We start from the raw sequence: 7133 nt of genomic DNA, 5'->3' as shown, positions 1-7133 counted from the left end.
TAGATAGTTGTTGTATTAGTTGTTGTATTAATTGTAGATAGAAGATAGTTGTATAACGTAGATAGATAGTAATATTGATAAATTAGAATAGTTAGGTAAAATTTAGATAGGTAGGTAGAATTGTTAGATAAAATAGGTAGATAGATAAGTTGACAGATAGATATAATTGTTAGATATGATAACTAATAGCATAGTAAACTAGTTATTACGATATTTAGTTAAGTAGTTGTATAGGTAAGTACGTATGTACATATTAGGTGACATAGTTAGTTAGTATATGTGACATAGTTAGTTAGTTGTATTTACTGGTTAGTAGTCAATTTATACTATGACTTAGAATGTTTAATTTATTATGGACTAAATGAATTGTGCGTCGTTATATTGATATACTAGATGGAGAACGTAGTGAGCATATATTACGGAGGCACTGTGGAAAGGGATGAATATGGATGTGTTAAGTTTGTTGGCATGCAGTGCGAGGTTGTCATATTCGATGAGAAACCATCGTTTAGTGAGTTGGTTGCAAGGGCTCGGGAGGAGTTACATTGTCATGAAAATGATGAAATCACAGTCGAGGGTATTCTTCACCTAGGTTCCCCTCTCAACATTCAAAGGAAGATGGTCCCAATTCGGTGTGTAGGTCAGTGGGAGAAATATGTGAGGACGGTTATGAATGGTCATTCCCCAAGTGTTGAAGTGGTTGTTCGGCCGGTGGGAGTTGATCGAAATTCTCGTCAGTTTTCCCGACCAATGGGTCAACGGGCACATTTTGATCCTCCCGTCCCAGAACCTGTTATGGACGTGGATGTTGCACCTACTATTCCCGATGCTGAATCTGCCCCTAATGAAGTAGTTGGACATGGTTGTCGGATTGTTGATGATGTGGCGGACTCTCCTAATGAGTTCCTTTTCACTCAGAATGATCCGAGTAAGTGTCTCACCAGTTTCTATTGATAAGAGATAATCCATTCGTTCCATCCACTTATTCTTTACTTATATTTGTACTTGATGGCGCAGGAGATATTCCAGAAAATGTGGATGTGCCTCTAGTTGATGCGCAAGTGCAATGTGGAGATGGATTGCGTGGCTCTAACAATGTTGAAATTTTGAATGATGAAGATGCATACGAGATGGGAGTGGATCTTGATTCTGATGATGATCGTCCTGTTGGAGAGATGACGGAGAGTGATATTGAGATGTTCAGGCGTATATTCCCCGGACGTCGTGATCCGATAGTTAACGAGTTTAGCGACCTGAGTCTTTCCGATCAAGCATTTGCAGAAGGACGTGATGATGAGCTCCTAGAAGCTCCTGAAGCTGGTCCTAGTATGGTTATTGAGGAGGGTAGGGTATTTAAGGACCTTCCCGCATTGAAGAGATGGTTGCAAGCTTTTGCGGTGATACGGAAGAGACCGTACAAAGTGGTGCATTCATATGCGGAGCGCCGTTACACAGTTGTGTGTGACAAGGAACGGTGTCCATGGAGGGTTTGTGCAAGAAAGCAAAATATCACCGGGAAGTGGAAGATCATAAAAGTTGTCGGTCCACACAATTGTGCTGACCATGAGCTTACAGTGAGACATCCGCAGCTAACATCTACCCTCATTGCGAAGCGGTTGATGGGAATATTGAAGGAACAACCCAACATGAAAGTGAGAACAATTATAAGAACTGTTGAGGAGATTTATGGAGGATATGTGATAACTTATGGTAAAGCTTGGAGGGCTAAGCAGCGAGCGTGGAGGATGATTTATGGGGATTGGGAGTCTGGGTACGAGCAGCTGCCAGTTCTTTTTAATGCAATTAAAGCGGTGAATCCAGGCATGCATTATGAGTACATCCCAAAGCCAAATGCTTGGAAGGAGGACGGGAGGCAGATATTCGGGCGTGCGTTCTGGTGGTTCCCTCAGTCTGTGGAAGCCTTTAGGCACTATCGTCCTGTTTTCTCTATTGATGGTACATTTTTGATTGGCAAATATAGAGGCACACTTCTTATAGCCATATCTTGTGACGCGAACAATATGTTGGTTCCTTTGGCATTTGCACTGGTTGAGAGGGAGAACAATGACAGTTGGGGGTGGTTCTTAAGACTAGTCCGGATACATGTGGTTGGTCCTGGTAGGGAGGTTGGCGTCATATCCGATAGGCATCAGGGCATACTTCATGCTGTGCAAGAACAGATAGAGGGTTATGCACCTTTGCATCATCGTTGGTGCACTCGGCACCTTGCGGAGAACCTTCTTCGGAAGGATGGTGTGAAGGATAATTTTGATCTGTTTCAAGTTGCAGCACGGCAGCTTGAGGACTATTACTTTCAGCGCAAATTGGAGCAGGTAAGGACCGCAACAAATGCAGAAGGTCGACAATGGCTTGCTGGTTTGATGAGAGATTTAGATAAGTGGACTAGATCTCACGACGCCGGTGGTTGGAGGTACGAGTTTCAGTGCAGTAACATGGCCGAGTCATTCAATAAGTTGTTATTGGGGATACGTGGAATGCCTGTGAACGCAATCGTTGAATTCACCTTCTACAGGCTTGTTGCGTGGTTCAATGAAAGACACGCAAAAGCAGAAGCGTTGCAGGTTGCTGGGGAGAGATGGGCTGAAAAACCAAAGAGACATCTCATCATTGCAAATGAAAGGGCTTCCACACATGAGGTGCAATGTTTTGATCTCGGCTCAGGGACTTATCAGGTGGAGCATAGGGGCGGTACAACGTCCGACGGTGAGATCCGAGAGTCGAGGATACATGTGGTAGTTCTCCGAGATTTCAAGTGCACTTGTGGTAGGCCAAGGCAGTACCACTTCGTATGTTCTCATTTGGTGGCAGCAGCGAGGCATCGCAATTTTGATATCGAGAGCATGATACCACATGAGTTCAGCGTAGCCACCCTTGTGCGGACATGGAGCCCCCGCTTCGTGCCTTTCCGGGATCCTAGAGAGTGGCCTCCGTATGATGGGTCAAAATATGTTGCGGATCCTGCATACCGTTGGAACAAACGTGGAACAAGGAAGCGGACGAGGCATAACATGACTATGGATCAGGTATCCGGAAGAACGAGGCGTGGTAGAGCAACACCATTTCTTGCTGATCCAGAACAGAACGAGTGCGGCAAGTGCGGCAGATTGGGTCATAATTCACGCACTTGCCGTTGGCAAATTAGTGAGGTGCGACTAGTAGCTCTTTTCGTTACTTGATATGTGTTTTATTCATACAGGTTGTGTTTCTACATCTCTAACTTCATGATTTATTGTTTACTAATCTTATTTCTTTTTGCCTTTTTGTAGGATGGCGCACTTCCACCTTCTAGACCAGGCGTACGACCAGACCCACCAAGGTCGTCTCATAGCGGGAGGGCAGGTAATAATTTACAATTCATGATTAAAGGTTTGCGAGCGTCCACGTCTTGTGTCCTATGTAATCTCTGACTTGGTTTATTTGCATGCAGGTCCTTCCGCTCCTTCGTTCTAGAGCCCATGATGGGTTTTTGGCGCTGCAGTACGACGACCGCTACACTCATTTGCTACAGATGGCTGGCCTAGATGTCATCTCGTATCAGGTTCGTCGTGGGATGCCCAAGTTCAATTCAGCGGCTATAACTGCGTTGGTTGACAGGTACTGTTACCACTAGTCATATTCATTTTGTTATGTCTTTACATGTTATCAAATAATAATCCGGCGAAATGTAGGTGGCGACCCGAGACTCACAGCTTTCACCTCCCGTTCGGAGAGATGACAGTGACCCTACAGGACTGTCAGAAGATGTTGGGTCTGTCGATTCGGGGCCAGCCAGTCACTGGGCCGTGCGTCTCAGATGGTTGGAGAGCACGAGTCGCAGCCTTCCTGGGTCGAGAGGTTGAGGAGCAGGGGACTCGCACATCTGGAGTGCTAATCTCATGGCTGCGGGAACACTTCGGCCAGTGCCCCCAGGACGCAGATGCTGAGACAGTTGGACACTACTGCAGGGCGTGGATACTATACCTCTTTGCCTGCGTTCTTTTCCCAGACGCTACAGGTGATACTGCGTCTTGGATGTGGATCCACTGCCTCACTGACTGGCACCAGGCTGGTTCTTACAGCTGGGGATCAGCTGTGTTGTGCTTTCTATACCGGCAGCTGTGCGAGGCGTGCCGTCGGTCTTCAGGCTCCCCGTCAGTTGGTGGGTGTATCTACCTGTTGCAATTATGGATGTGGTCCCGTCTTCCGGTTGGTCGGCCCGAGATTATGCCGCGTCGACCGTGGTTCCCAGGTGAGCCGCCGAGACGACAGCCGACATGGGCATATATTTGGGATCAGGTTAAGGTTAGCCATACCAGGTTGGACCGCGCGTACCTGGATTGCATCAACGAGATAGACGCGCTCACTGCTCATAGTGTAAGTGATTTTTTTTTAAACATGCTTTGTAATCTTTTAGTATAACAACTAACGTTTTTGATTCAAATTTTGCAGGTAAATTGGCAGCCTTACGACGGAGACGATCCACTTCCTTTTCCCCTTAGCTTCGTGTGTGCGACGGACGATGATATTTATAGGATGGTGTGCCCTCTTATTTGCTTCTATGCTGTCGAGTACCACCTGCCACATTGAGTAGCACATCAATTTGGGATGAGGCAGATTTGGCCACCACAGGCGACCTCGACTAGTATAGAGTTACACAAGTAAGTCTCTTCCTTTTTCATATATTTCAATACTATTAACTAAATTTTGGCTAACAGTAACGTGTAACGTGACGTGCAGCGTGGATCGAAAGAAGAAGCGGAAGGTCTCCGAGTGGCCCGCGTTCCACCACGCGTATATTCAGGAATGGGAGCAGTTCGAGCAGAACTTGGACGAGAACAACGAGCCGCACACAAACAGTGCGTACAGGCAATACCAGAGCTGGTACCAAGGTGCGACGCGGCACAGGCTGAGGGAAGCGTGGACGGAAGATGACTACGCCGATATCCACTCATCCGACGATGAAGACACGGTGTACGATCAGAGTACTCGTGCTGGAAGGCAGGTGGAGGCAGGACCAATCCTGGATAGGATGGTAAGACAATTGCTTCACTTTTCTATATTCTATGTTAGGTTACTTAGAGATTTAGTTAGTTAGATAAGGACTTATTGATCTAACTTAATCATTTAGTCATTTAGTGACTTAGTCATTTGTTGCTTTAGTGACTTAGTCATTTGTTGCAGGGGCGTACCCTACAAAGCTCAGTTAGAGATATAGAGCAATTCCGTCCACGAGTTAGGGACCCCGAGACGCGGAGCTTCCTAGAGGTAAGTCTCAAATTATTCTTTCTAATACTTTATTAATACGTTACATTCTTCATTTGTGTAACTTGTTTTTACTACTGCAGCGATTGTCAAATCGGCTTCGCCGTGCCGCTGCTCGTTGTGGTTGCAGGACTGCCACGACGCGAGACGTGCACATTCCATCCCTGCGCGAAGGAGGCGTCGGTACGTCCAGCCAAGGCCCCTCAGGTTCGAAATCAATTGCATCCGAGGAAGTCGACGACGACGACGATGACGACGATGATGACGACGACGATGAGCAAAGGGCCGAGGAGATTGGCCCGTCTCAGCTCCAGGAGGCTCCCTTGACTCAGCCTACACAGGTTGTAGGGGGCACTAGACTACGTCGTCCACGTTCTCCTTACACTCCAGGCACCGACGCCCTTGGTCACAAGGGTAAGGGTAAGACTAGGAGGCAGTGACGACTCTGATTGCGAACTTTGTATCATAAGGACTATTGTATCATTCTAAACTATTTGTGGATTCTATTGTGTCATTCTGAACTTTGTATAAGGACTTTCATTCTGAACTATTGTGGATTCTATTCTGAATGTGTCATATGCTTGTGTCATATGCTTCTATGTTTCTATGCTTGTATTTATATTCACTATTCATCTCGTAATTTTGTATGGATTGCATCAACAGGTAGGGAAAATTCTGCCGAAATTTCGCTAACAATTACCATTTTTATTTTCTACGGATATTTCAGTAGACTACGACTTCGAAATGCATTACATCGCAAAATGAACATATGTCGTCTACAAATTGCGTGTCCTTACTTAAAGTGCATTATTACATGACAACATAATAAAAGTCTCACAGTAGAAAATATTGTTCATAAATAAACCATAGAACTAGAACCTAAATATGGCTACTGAGTGCAACGAGGCCACTTTCCCTTCCTTAAGGCATCGGGATTCTCCTCAACCGCTGCTTTCGCTCGGCGTGCCCGCTCAAGCTTCTTCTCTCTCTCCTCCCTGTTCGCAGCAACCCGCCTCCTTTCCTCCTCTTCCTTGTGCTCCTTTTCCGCAGCCTCCTCTACGAGCCTCTTCTCGTACACCTCCTTCCTCTCTGCATCCCAGCGCATCATATACTCCAAAAACTCCTTGTCTTCAGGATCGATCTCAGTGTCGATCCACTGCTCAAAATCACATAGCGGTGGAGGGGTCTACAACAAATGCAATTGTTATAAAACAAAAAAATTATGGACAATAATTATAAGACAACAACATTTCCTTACCAACATGTTAATGCGGCGCTGACGAAGTGTAGGTTCAAACGCAAAGTTGGAATACATCCAATACCTCTGCCTATACGTGGCATGTTCTTCGGACTTGGCTACCTTGCAAGGATCGCCGCAAAAGCACATCGGCACTGGAACACCACTAGGCAGAGGCAATGGATCGAACGCATTTCCGGTCTTCTTTGCGCCATAACTACAATTTTGTTTATTTGGTTCTATGAATCAAACGCACTTAAGAATAAACCTACAATTAAGGTTTTTTCATTTGATCCACAACAATGAGTATATAACATAACTACGGGCGTTGAGATTACCTTAGTTTCTTAGCTTTTCCACGCCTCAGCATCCTACATTTGCATGAAACCCTAAGTTCAAAAATGCAAGAAATATATAATGAATCGATGTGAAAAAAAGGTACGACGGAGAGAGGATACCTTGCTCTTCAGGATCCACGGATCAAATGAAAGTTTCCTAAGCTCCAATGTCGATTCGTAGTCTAGGGCGAAGTAGGGAGAGTAAAAACCCGAGAGAGTGGAGAATAATGAGGATGAACTCTGGGGCAGGATAGAAGGGGCGGTATATATGCGCACGAGGCTTGGCGCCACAGATG

Source organism: Setaria italica, chromosome V (assembly GCF_000263155.2).
Source record: "Setaria italica strain Yugu1 chromosome V, Setaria_italica_v2.0, whole genome shotgun sequence".
Taxonomy (NCBI): domain Eukaryota; kingdom Viridiplantae; phylum Streptophyta; class Magnoliopsida; order Poales; family Poaceae; genus Setaria; species Setaria italica.
The sequence above is the reverse complement of the archived record's forward strand: the minus strand, read 5'-3'. Positions refer to the sequence as shown.